We start from the raw sequence: 11496 nt of genomic DNA, 5'->3' as shown, positions 1-11496 counted from the left end.
TTCTGTTTTTCTTTGGCTCCCCTAAACTGGGGATTGTGCATGGGAGTTTCCTCAACTCCCCAAACCCATGGATTTGGTGTGGATGTTTCGTTAGCTCCCCAGTCCCTAAGGATAGCATGTGGGGGTTCACATGGCTCTTCACCTCAGAAATTGCACATAGGGGTTCCCTTGGCTCTCTGCCCTGGAGACTGCATGAAGGGTTCCCTTAGCTCTCTAATCTCGGTTTAACTATTTGTTAATCCCATGGGTAACTCATTCTGCCAGGTGTCTTCCCTCCTCTTCTACCCTGCTTACTACATACTTTACCATTACTGCACTTACTTAGTTGAATATCTTCATAAATAGCAAAAATTTACCAAATTTTCCAAAGGCAATTTGGAACGTCAATGACCTCTTTGGGAAACTTGAGGCCTTCCCAAACTGGCTCATCCAGGACTTGCCCCTTCCCATCACTTCCACTCCTTCTTCCTCCTTTTACTACCTTTGCTCTTCCCTGCAGCTCCCTTAAGTTCTTTGATCTGTCCCCCTTCAACATCCCTGCCCGACTTTTCTCTTCCCACTCCAGCCCCTCAGCTTGAGCTTTAGGCCTCCTGACTCTACTGCGGGAATCTCAGAGGCAACCACCTGAGGCTGAAAAAGCTAACTGGAAATAGACTGGCTATTTTATCCACTCAGATGTCTTTGGAGACACCCAGATGGCTGCTGGGTATCTCTTTGGTCCCCCTCCCCATATTTATTCCACAGCCTCCATAAGATTACATATCAAGTCAAAGAAGATGGTGGGAAACTCTAAGCCCTCATATGGAACAGATAACCTCAACTTGTTCCATCAGTCAGAATAATCCTGATTAATAATATAAAGTGGGGCAAAGACAAGGGCCAAAACTTTGTTATATTAACCAGGGAGTTTTGTGTTTATGCATGACTCAACTAAAATTTTAGAATAAAAGCTATAAGATCTTCATTTGTATCTGTCTGTATGTTTATGTAAGTACGTATGTTATGAATATGTGATATTTTCCAACCTTCAGATGGCATTACCAAATTGTTCAAATATCCTGACATCTTTTGACATTTTGCCTTCCCCAAATCTAATCCCAACTGGTATCTTTTATACCCAAAATTGACTTTGGGGTTTCCCAGAGGGCCACTGGAAAATCACAAAGGATTTATTCTTTCATCTTGTAAAAAAAGGTGCTAAAAATAATTAGGCTTATTTAATATTATATAAATGAGTATATAAATTGCATGGGAAGTGTTGTCAAAAAATACTTAGACTTCCCTAGATTAAAGTTGTTTGGGTAAAATGTTATTCATATAAATATTTCAAAAATTATATAAAGTTCCTAGAGATTTGTCATTGCGCTCAGTGTCCATGATATATTTCTATTTGTGTCCTCATGCTGCTTTACCTTGTGTTAGGTAGCAACAATATAATTTTGTGAATCATAATTTCAATTATTTAAAAAATATTAACTTGGTCATAATTTTACTTTTCAAAATCCAGCATATTCTAGGCTAACTGGGGATTCCAATTCCAATTGGAAATTTACATCACTCACCTTTAGAGTTTTATTAATAGATAGATATTTAGGACCTTTTCTTCAGCTCCTAGATCTCATGGTTGTAAAATAAACATGTTCTAGACACAAGAAGGAGGGGATATGGGGATATATATATATACATATACATATACATATAGCTGATTCACTTTGTTATACAGCAGAAACTAACACAACATTGTAAAGTAGTTATACTCCAATAAAGATATTAAATTATAAAAATCAGTTCAAAGAAAAAAAAAACATGTTCTTACTATCATGTGTATGTTTTCTCTCTGGCTTAAAACTTTCCCTTGTAAAAGGGCTGCTGCCACTATGATTGCTAAACTTTTATCAGGACAGGTGTTCCACACATGGAGAATTCCACTGGCTCTTTCAAGTGACTGAGGGGCCCATTTCACCAGTAAAGTCATCCAAGAAATCCAATGAGTTCTTCCTATATCACAAAAATTACACTGTCTTTTATTCCCCACTCATCTGGAATGATAGAGCTAATGGACTCTTAAAATGAAAGCTTGCTAAACTGATGGAAGAAGTCAATCTCCCATGGCCTAAGGGTTTTACCCTTATCCCTGATTGCCCTCTGGTCCTTTCCTGATGGGTTATACCAGCTGTCCCCATGTAAAATTACTGGCTAGCCCATAGAATTCTCTATTCTGTCTGGGCTCTTGAAGACTCTAACCTGGTCAATTCAGACATTCTAAAATATGGTAAGAAATTTATTCATTATTCCCAAACTTCTCTTCAACAGGTGGAAGCTGCTTTTCCTTCATTTCTCCTATGCAAACCACTATATAACCTACAAATTGGAGACTTAGTTCTCTCAAGGCAACCAGAAAACTAATCTTGATCCCTATTAAAAGGGCCCTTGCATCATCCTCTTTACATCACTAACACTGCTGCCAAACCCCGGGGGGTCAAACCCTGGATTGGTGTTTCTCAACTGAAAAGATGTTGAAATCTACTCTAAATGGAAGTCCATCCCAACTGCAGACTCTAAACTGGGGGTCTCTGAAAGCGGTGAGTAAGATGGAAGATGAGGAAGTCCCTGAGAGCTGGGAGGCGGCAGACAGTGGGGAAATCCAAATCTCCTCCAAAGTGCCCATTGTGATTCAGGACGATAGCCTTCCCATGGGGCCCCTCCACAGATCCGCATCCTCAAGAAGCCCACCAGCATTGGTGTGGTCAGCAGCCCCAACTCCACCAGCAGGCCAGCCCTTCCCGTCAAGTCCCTAGTGCAGCGTGAGGCAGAGTACGCAGAGGCCTGGAAGTGGATCATGGGCAGCGCCAGCCCAGAGGAGGAGCAAGAGAAACCCATCCTCGACAGGCCAGCCAGGATCTCCCAACCTGAAGACAGCAGGCAGCCCAACAATGTGATCAGACAGCTGTTGGGTCCTGATGGGTTACAGGGCTTCAAACAGCACAGATAAATGCGGGCAGGAAAGGATGCCACCGCCACTGCCTCCGTCACCACTTCTTGGGTCGTCCGCTGTGGGTCGCACTGCTGTGGCAGACAGCTGGACTTGAGCAGAGGGAACAACCTGACTTACTTGCAATGTGATTCCCTTTGCTCCGCCCACTGTGACCTTGAACCCCATGTACTGTGACCTTCCTCCCCCCACTGTGATTGGCATGTCTAGAAGGGCTGTCCCAAGTCAATGGAAAGGGAAAGGGTGGGGTTAGAGGAGGGTTGGGGGGGACCCACCAAGGACTCAGAGAGTCAGGCAGTACCACTTGGCCACTTGGGGTAAAGCCAGTGCCAGCAATAACAGTTTATCATGCTCATTAATTTGGGATTTTAAAACACAAATGAGAACTCCCATCCACCCACGCTCAAGTGCATGTTTTCATCACTTAAAGGCAAGTTCCATCTGAAAATACCCTTTTTGTTTCTTTGCTTCCTGTTTTTGTTTGTTTATACAATATTTGATTTGCAAAAGTAGAAGTGCATGGGAGGGGTTTTAGCAGTTTAATGAATTTTTAATTGAGAAAGAGTAGTTTGGTAGTCTACTTAAAAATGTTTCTGGGCAATTCACTAGAAACATTAACCAATAGGATTTTGGCGAGCTTAGCTTCTGTATTCCTACTGCAGCCCAGAAAAGGGGCAGGGCTCTGCAGCCCCCAGGACAGATGAGCACCCCATGCCTATACCTCCCTCCCCCCAGCTAAGTCCCAGAGCATCTGGGCACTACCTGAAGACTGGGCTAGCTCTATAGGCTCAGAGAGCCTGGGGAGGGTGCCAACCCCTCACCTCTAGTGTATTTTGGAAGATAGGGCAAGTGAACAGACTTCCCCTTCCAAAACCTCTCAGGAGGCTTACTACTTCTAGAAGTGGGCAAGGAGTGAGGCTGCACTTTGGGGCTTTAGGAGTAAGGGCTGTGAGGAACTTCCCTGGTGGTCCAGTGGTTAAGGCTCCCCACTTCCACTGCAGGGGGTGCGGGTTGGATCCCTGTTCGGGGAACTAAGATCCCACATGCCATGCGGTGCGGCCAAAGAGTAGAAAAAAAAAGTAAGGGCTGCAAGCCTTGCTCAGTATTTTGCTGTCAGCACAAGGAAAGCCAGGAGAGAGTCTTGACTCCAGGACTCCGAGCCTTCTGCCGAGTGTGGTCAGAAAGTAGGTAGATCTTCCTGCTCCAGCAAGGCTTAGAACTCTCAAGGGTCTGTGGAGTGCCATCTCTGTTGATGGCATCAGCTCCGTAACTCTATCCAGCACATTTCCCTTGTGAAATCACTACCTTGGGAGCAGACCATTCTCAATACATTTGGGAAGAGACAAGCTGTGCGTTGCAAAGATTGGTAATGACAGACTGGTTCCCCATAGGCCTAGGCTATCCTCCAACCCGTCTTCCAGAGCAAGGGCCTGGAATGAAGGCAGTTTCCCCTCTGTCCTTGGAGCCTGGAGATTTGCTTTGGTTCTTTGAGGTGGAAGAGACTTAGGGGGCCCTGCCTAGAGCAGCTGTGTGTGTACACTCTGGCCCCTCTCGGGCTTTCTGATCTCTTCCATCACACTGCGCCTTATATCCCTCAGCCAGCCAGATGGCCTCCTCGCTCAGGAGTGGTTGGTGTGACATTTGTGTAAGTCTTGGCCCACTACATCTTCCCCTAGGAGGAGAGTTCAGCTGTCAGCTGAGTCAGCAATTAGTCCACAGGCTTACAACTACATGAAGGCAGGCAATTGTCTGTGAGCAGAGCTGGAACAAAGCTTCAGTCAGTAAGAACCTGCAGGATGTTGAATGGTGCCCACAGGCTGCTCTGAGGGGAAAGGACCTCCAGGAGTGGGGACGGGAGAAGGTTGCTGCTGTCTTTACAGTTCCACTGCCAAGACCAAGTTTCTGCATTCTAAATGGATAGTGTCCATCCCTCATGTAATAGTGGTTTCTGGCCCAAGATGAAACTATCCTTTTCAGTTGGAGAAGGTACAGAGGTGGGCCAGGTGGGAAGGCCAGAAGTGCTGATTGCTCAGCCGTCGGGACCACCTGTTCTTGCTCCCCTTCTCTAGTGGGAGCCAAGGGGAGGCTGGCTGATGGGTGTCTGTGGATCAAGGATGTAGTAGGGACTGATGCTCCCACCTCCCTCTGGCCAAAGATGGGGCTCTGCCTGCTGTGTGCCTGTCACCACCCACCAGCAGTCATATCCTGGCTTCCCAGATGGAGAGGTGGCAGGCAAAATTTTAAAACGAAAGAAATGAAAACAGGAAGCTATGGTGTTGGGGGGAGGTGGGAGGGGAGATGGGGAAACAGTTTGGATTTTGTGTGTGTGTTTGTGGGTGTTTTTGGTTTCTGTTGTTGTTTTTATGCAGTTGTCTGTAACTTTCCTTAGGTGCTTTTTCTTTTTCTTTATTTTCACATTTTATTCAATACATATAACAATGCATATTAAAATATTAACAATAAGGAGATTTTTTATTTTTTGCTTTTATAAATCACTTTTCTTTTAAAAAATTTTTTTAAAAAAGTAAGCTGTAGGCTTTGGCTTGCAAAACACTAGGGGAGTGGGGGGCAGAAACCTGAGGCTGCTGCCCCTTATCTGCCTTCACAGTACTGTCCCCTTCTCCCAGCTCCTCCCTGACTCTGTGAGCCAGGCCTCAGACCTTCCAGCTAACTGCTTCCCGTGAGCCACTACTCTGATGTCATCCTATAACCAAAGGAGCTGGGGGTCTGGGCCTGGTGACCAACCCTTTGCCACCCACTCAGTCAGGGTGCTCCCCACCTGCAGGCAGGCGGCAACACCCTATCTGCTACCATCAGCCCCTTCCAGAGCCCACTGCCCCACCCCTCCCTGTCTAGCCCAGCCATATGCAGCTCTGCCCCATCTGGGGATGCTCTGCTCAGAGGTGGGCTGGCAGGGCCGCCCCAGCCTCCCTGGTAGGCAAAGACTCTGGAAACCTCTGGAGTCCTGTGTTCGGCCATGTGATCCCAGGGGTGCACATGGGCCCCTTGGGTATCTGAACAGAAGGGTATGGGAGGGAGGGCCGCACCCCTGCAGTCCCGCTCTGCTGGTCTAATGGGCAGCTGCCCACCCTACCCCACCCCGCACCACGGGCTCCTGAGTCGGCAGATTAAGCATTTTATAAATTGCATTTTAAATACATGTTTTAAACTTGAAAAAAATAAACAGAGGGTCTCTCGAGAGCCCCCAGAAGCAGATGTTGCCACAAGGTAGACTGCTTTCCTAAGAACTTCAGACCAAGTAAGTAGATGACATCATGAGGTGGTCAGCTTCCACCCAAGATGCCAAACAAGACCCTGTAGGATTCTCTTACATACTTCCTAATCTCACCACTTTTACTGTTCTTCTTGCAGTATCATCCTTTTTCTCTATCCCCTCCAGCATCATCTTTGCTATCCACATAACTCCCCCCATTACAACTGCAGCTTTCCATAACGAGCCTTCATTTGTATTATCTCCTCTTCCCCTTCACCCAAGCTGTTCTCCCCTTTAACAATTCTGCCATCCCTGCAAGGACCCCAGAATCTATAGCGTTCCTTCACTCAACTCATAGTACAGTCTCACAACCTTACTTTAGAATGCTGGTTATGTTCTCCCTCTTCTCTGGAAGCCTCCAGCTTCCCTTAAATTCCTATGCCATCTCATATTTAAGGGCATCCTTTGTGCTATCACTCAGGGTCCCTTTAGCTGTTCCCCCTAGACTTCAAAAGGAATCTCCTTCAACCTCGATACTCTTCAAAAAGGGCCATCTATGCTTAACCAGACTGCCTTCTTTTCTCACCTTAACTACTCTATTACCTCTGATTTAAGTTTTCCAGACACTAGATGAGGCAAGAGGTCTACAAAACATGTTACAACTACAAGCTTAGGCAGAATCCAAGCCCCAGAAGGAGGCTGTGCTCTTCTTGTCTCGTCAGGTTCTTAAGAAGCCTTAGAACAAGAGGCTAAGAGACTGGGAGTAAATCTAAAAAACTTGCTGCAACAAGTCAACTATGGGCAACCTGCATGCCTAGAGCTGCTGCAGTGTGGGCCACTTAGAAGTTCACCCAACCACCTGCATCTTCTATGCTCTGCTACAGAAAATAACCATGACTGTGGATCTTACCACTAACATCATTGCCAGAGAACTACAGGAACTCCAATGAGTGGATCTTCATAATTGTCTGGCATTGGACACCAGCCTGGCTTCTCAAGGGGAGCGCTTTTGTAATGATCAGAAGCCATTGCTGTGCATGTGTTCCCTGAAACCTCTCTGATGGTTATGCCATCACCAAAAACATCCAGACATTCCAGAAAATTCTTCAGATTTCCATTGTCATCTTCACTCCACTATCTGAATACCCTTCAAGCCCAATGTCTAGGAATCTTCTCGACTTGCTCTCTCTGAACCTCAAATCTTGGTTTTACTCGCTTATTCAACCTTTAATAACTATTATTTTATTTTATTTCTGAGTATTTCTCTTGTTAAATGCCTAATTGCTAAGGCCTTCCAACAGCTGTCAGCCTAACAGCACAATCAACAGATGATACAGTAGTCAGTTCTTCAGGAACAAGAGGAACGTGAAGGCCAGCACCCCCTTGAAAACTATTTGGACCCAACTCAGCTTCCCAATGACTCTTATTCCATCCCTAATAGTGCTCAAGGACAGATTTTGTCTGACTTAAACAACAAGGGGGACCGACTAAGTGTTCACAATTACCTGTTGCTTACCCTCTGCTTTGTCTTGACCAAACTTTAGTCAGGATTCTCCCTTCCTACAGGTTCCTGAACTCTGCTTGCCCCCAAGCCTGAGCAAACACAAAAAAGTGAAATTTGCCTCCCTTCTCAGCTTCTCCTGAGAATTGACTGACAACAGCAGGATACTTTCCTGTCAGACCCCACTGGCCATTTCCCCTTGCTTGTCCAACTTCTCTGAAAGATTCTGCTTATCTCTGCTTGCCTCCTCCTTACCCTGTGAAAGAAAAGCCTTTTTCTGCTTGATTTTGAGACCCTTGTAGACCTTATGGTCATAGCATTCTCCCTATTGCAACCAGCCCTCCCCCATTACAATAGTCCCTTTCCCTCCCTTCCAATAATGCTTCTGAAAAATAGTTTCTCCTTACTAAGTCCTGATTCGTTCTTTGACAACCAACATGCAACAAGACGTGTTAATAAAGGTCCAGAAATAGGTAATCTAGAGCTATGCTGTTATCTAACACCGTGACTGCTTAAGTATGGTGAGATTCAGCCAAGAGTTCCAGTCCTTGGGCAATTTATTTAATTTGTGTGGATAACTCCTAGGACATGACTGGCTGTGTTTCTTTTCATTGTTGTGTGGCGTCCTGCACATACGCTGTTCCTACCGCCCATCCGCTCACCAATTAGTGATCCTAAAGTGGTTAGTATCAGGGGAATATTTGGAAAGATTGTGGCGTTGGAGAGTTGTGGCTAGTGTGGTTGATGAGGGTAAGTCCTTGCAGGGTTCTGCTGCTGCTGAGTAAAAATCTACTGCAATTTTGAGTCAAACCCAGTGTCCAGTGTTGGACAAGGGGAAGCTTGTAATAGGGAAAGCCCTTTACCAGGGATTCCCTTACAGGCCCACCAAGGCTCCCATTGTTGCCTATATTCTGTGTTCCTGTGAAGGCAAGTTGTGGGGCTTAGTGCAATTCCAGGTGGTGTTAATAGGAGCTTATAATGTTATAGCCAAGTAAATGTGCATGTTATCTACCTCATACTCAGCACCTGAGTCAACTCAATTGGTTATGTGCTCAGCCCACGATTGGCCACATATTTGAAGTTAGAGTTGACCCACAGAATTAGAAGGCACCTGTGAGTCACAAGCCACCTCTCAGAGCCTGGCTTAGCCAGAATGGGTGTTGCTGGTAGCAGTAGAGATGGAAGGAGGAGGAGTGCTAGCCTCAGTGGTGGTGTCTGTGGTCATGTTAGTAGGACCAACCAACTGAATGGCCAGGAGCGTGCTTCCCGTGGTCCCCATCCTGACCCATGTTGTGTGTCTCCCGTGTTGTGCATGTGGCGTGTTGTTTCCAGACCTTGTCAACAGTAGGGTTTAGTTCGCCAGGGGAGGGTGATCCATCAGCGGGTGTGTAGTCGACACTGGTGAAGGGAGGAACTTCTCAGGTATGGAAGGGGCACGGCAACAGAATAGGGGTGAAAGTCAGAGGTCATCCGTGGGCAGCAGTAGGAGATCTGATTGTCCCTTGGGTATCGTCCAAATGGTGTTACCCAGTCCAGGGGTAATTAGTTCCACCTCCTGGGTATCAGGAGCTGGTCCAAGGTTGTTCTATGGTGATTTAGTGCAGTATGTGGGCAGCAGATGAGGACGCCTCTCTCTCCAGATAGTGGTGAGTGGTCTGCTCAGCTTACACTGGATGAGGAGCAGAAGCATGCTGAATGTGGTCCCAGAGTTGGTGGTCCACAGCAGGTCCCTGTTGGGATCAAGGGAGAATTGGCTGCTAGGCTCTGGACTTTCTATGAGGGAGAAGGGAAAAAGGTGGAAGTACCAGGTGGATGTTCATTTGCTGTGGGCAGCATGCAAGGCTCCCATGTCCATGAAAACTGGGAGTTGGGTTGTGTCCAGCGTGGATGTGTCCACCAGGAGAGGTCACAGTGTCTCTACAGGTGGTCGTTTCATTTGTTGTGAATTTTAATACAGTGCAGTCATGTCTTTCGTCTGCACTTTTGAACTTGATGGACCATCGTCCTCCAGGTTCTCTCAGGAGCCCTTGTTTTAAAATCCCTTTATGCCTTTCTGTGACATCTGCTGCTGTAGGACAATGGAGTAGGTGAAAACTCACACAATGTGATTTTGTAATGCCCGCTGTTGTGTTGCTTTGCAGTGGGAGCCTTGATCTGTTTGTATAACTGGCAGCACTCCCAAGGGCTGTGAGGCTCCGGTGTTAACACTTCAGTGACATTAACAGAGGTTGGGGCCCCACAAGAGCCATCAGTGGAAGGCCTCTGTGGGCACCCACCACTATTAACCATGTGTTAACATATATGTTCCTGCCGCTGCAGGGGGAGGCCCAATGAAATCAATTTGCCATCTCTGATGTGGCCCTCCTCCTCTGTAAATTGTCCCTCCAGTGAGGTAGGCCCAATGTCTAGATTTCTGGCTTCTGGTACAGCCACTAATGTTTTGTCTCCCTGCTGAGCTGACCCCTCTACTAACAATCCATTTTCATAACCCTGTGGTGCCCCAAAGCCCTGACCTCTCATGTGCTCCCTGATAGAAGGGGAGGGTGGCTCCTCCCAAAGGTCTGGATATCTCCCCCTCCTTCCAGAGCCCTAGCTGCTTTGGTGGTTCAGTTAGCTCATCAGGCTTTGAGTCGTAGAGCACTTCCTCTGTGTCTTGTTTGGTATGAGCCGAGGTATGGTGCACCCAGATGGGCAGAGTGGGAGCCAGTGTGGCAATTGGCCCCATACCTCTTTAGCCCAAATGTCTTGGCTTGTATTTTCCAGCCCTGATTTTGCCAAAGTCCTGACCAAGTAGTTAGCTCATGAACACCAACCAGGAGTCAGTAAAATATGAACATTGGGAAAATGTTTGTCAAAGGTATACTCTACTGCTAGGACTATTATAGCGGCTCAGCCCACTGGGCACTTTGGTCTGTGCCCCGTATGGATTTGGGGGTGACAGGCTGTGGCTCTCTATGGTCTGGTCCCTTACACCTTGTGCTCACTCCATCGGTAAAGGAAGACAGTTGCTTTGCTTGTTTTGAGGGTGCTGACCATCCTCCCTCCCGTCCCCATTGAGCAAGGGGTAGAGGCATTTCTGGGGTTTGGGAAAATTAGCTTCAGTGGCAGGTATGTGGTTATTTCCTCATGGAGTTTGTGACACTCCAGTAGGGCTGGGTTTAGCTCAACCCTGTAGATAGCATTTCCATTTTAATAACGGGGCCTCTGATGCCAATCTGATTTTATGGGGAGTTTTTCTTCCATTATGTAGGGCATACAAGGAATCTCTGTCTGTGGGATAACTGGCTCTGCCCCAGAAAGGGCCTCAGTTTCCATAAGTGCCCTGTATGCTGCTAGAAATTGCCTCTCCAGTGGCAAATACGTCTGGGCTGAGGCTAGGAGCCCCTTACAGCAAAAGCCCAGGTAGAGGTTTACGTGTCCATTTGGTCCAGAGACCCCAGGAAGCAAATTTTGGGGTGGGAGCAGAAACTTCTAAATGTAAAGTCCTATCCTTGGGGCACTAGTGGGAGACCTGAAGTGATAGCCTCCTTTAGTTTATCTAGTGCCTGTTGTAGCTCAGGTCCTCACTCAAAATGGAAGACTTACAGGCGACTCAATACATAGATAGAGTCTAGCAAATAGTAGACGTGAGGAACGTGTTGGCACCAGAATCCAAACTTTTCTACCAAATGTTGGGCCTCCTTGCTGATGTGGGAGGTTGGAGCACTAGGAGCTTTTATTTTATTGGATTGGGAAGAGTTTGCCCTTCTCAGTTCTGAATGTAACCGCCCAATTTAACAGACTGGTAGG

General features: G+C 46.7%; 1 pseudogene; it reads left to right on the top strand.

Annotated features, from left to right (window-relative positions):
• Positions 1-2582: 2582 nt before the first annotated feature.
• On the top strand, positions 2583-2992 carry LOC112416045 (SUZ domain-containing protein 1 pseudogene; annotated as a pseudogene).
• Positions 2993-11496: the final 8504 nt, after the last annotated feature.

This window comes from Neophocaena asiaeorientalis, unplaced genomic scaffold (assembly GCF_003031525.2).
Source record: "Neophocaena asiaeorientalis asiaeorientalis breed wild unplaced genomic scaffold, Neophocaena_asiaeorientalis_V1.1 scaffold671, whole genome shotgun sequence".
In the NCBI taxonomy this organism is placed as follows: Eukaryota; Metazoa; Chordata; class Mammalia; order Artiodactyla; family Phocoenidae; genus Neophocaena; species Neophocaena asiaeorientalis.
Note: the sequence above shows the minus strand (reverse complement) of the source record. Positions and strands in the feature narration are given on the sequence as shown.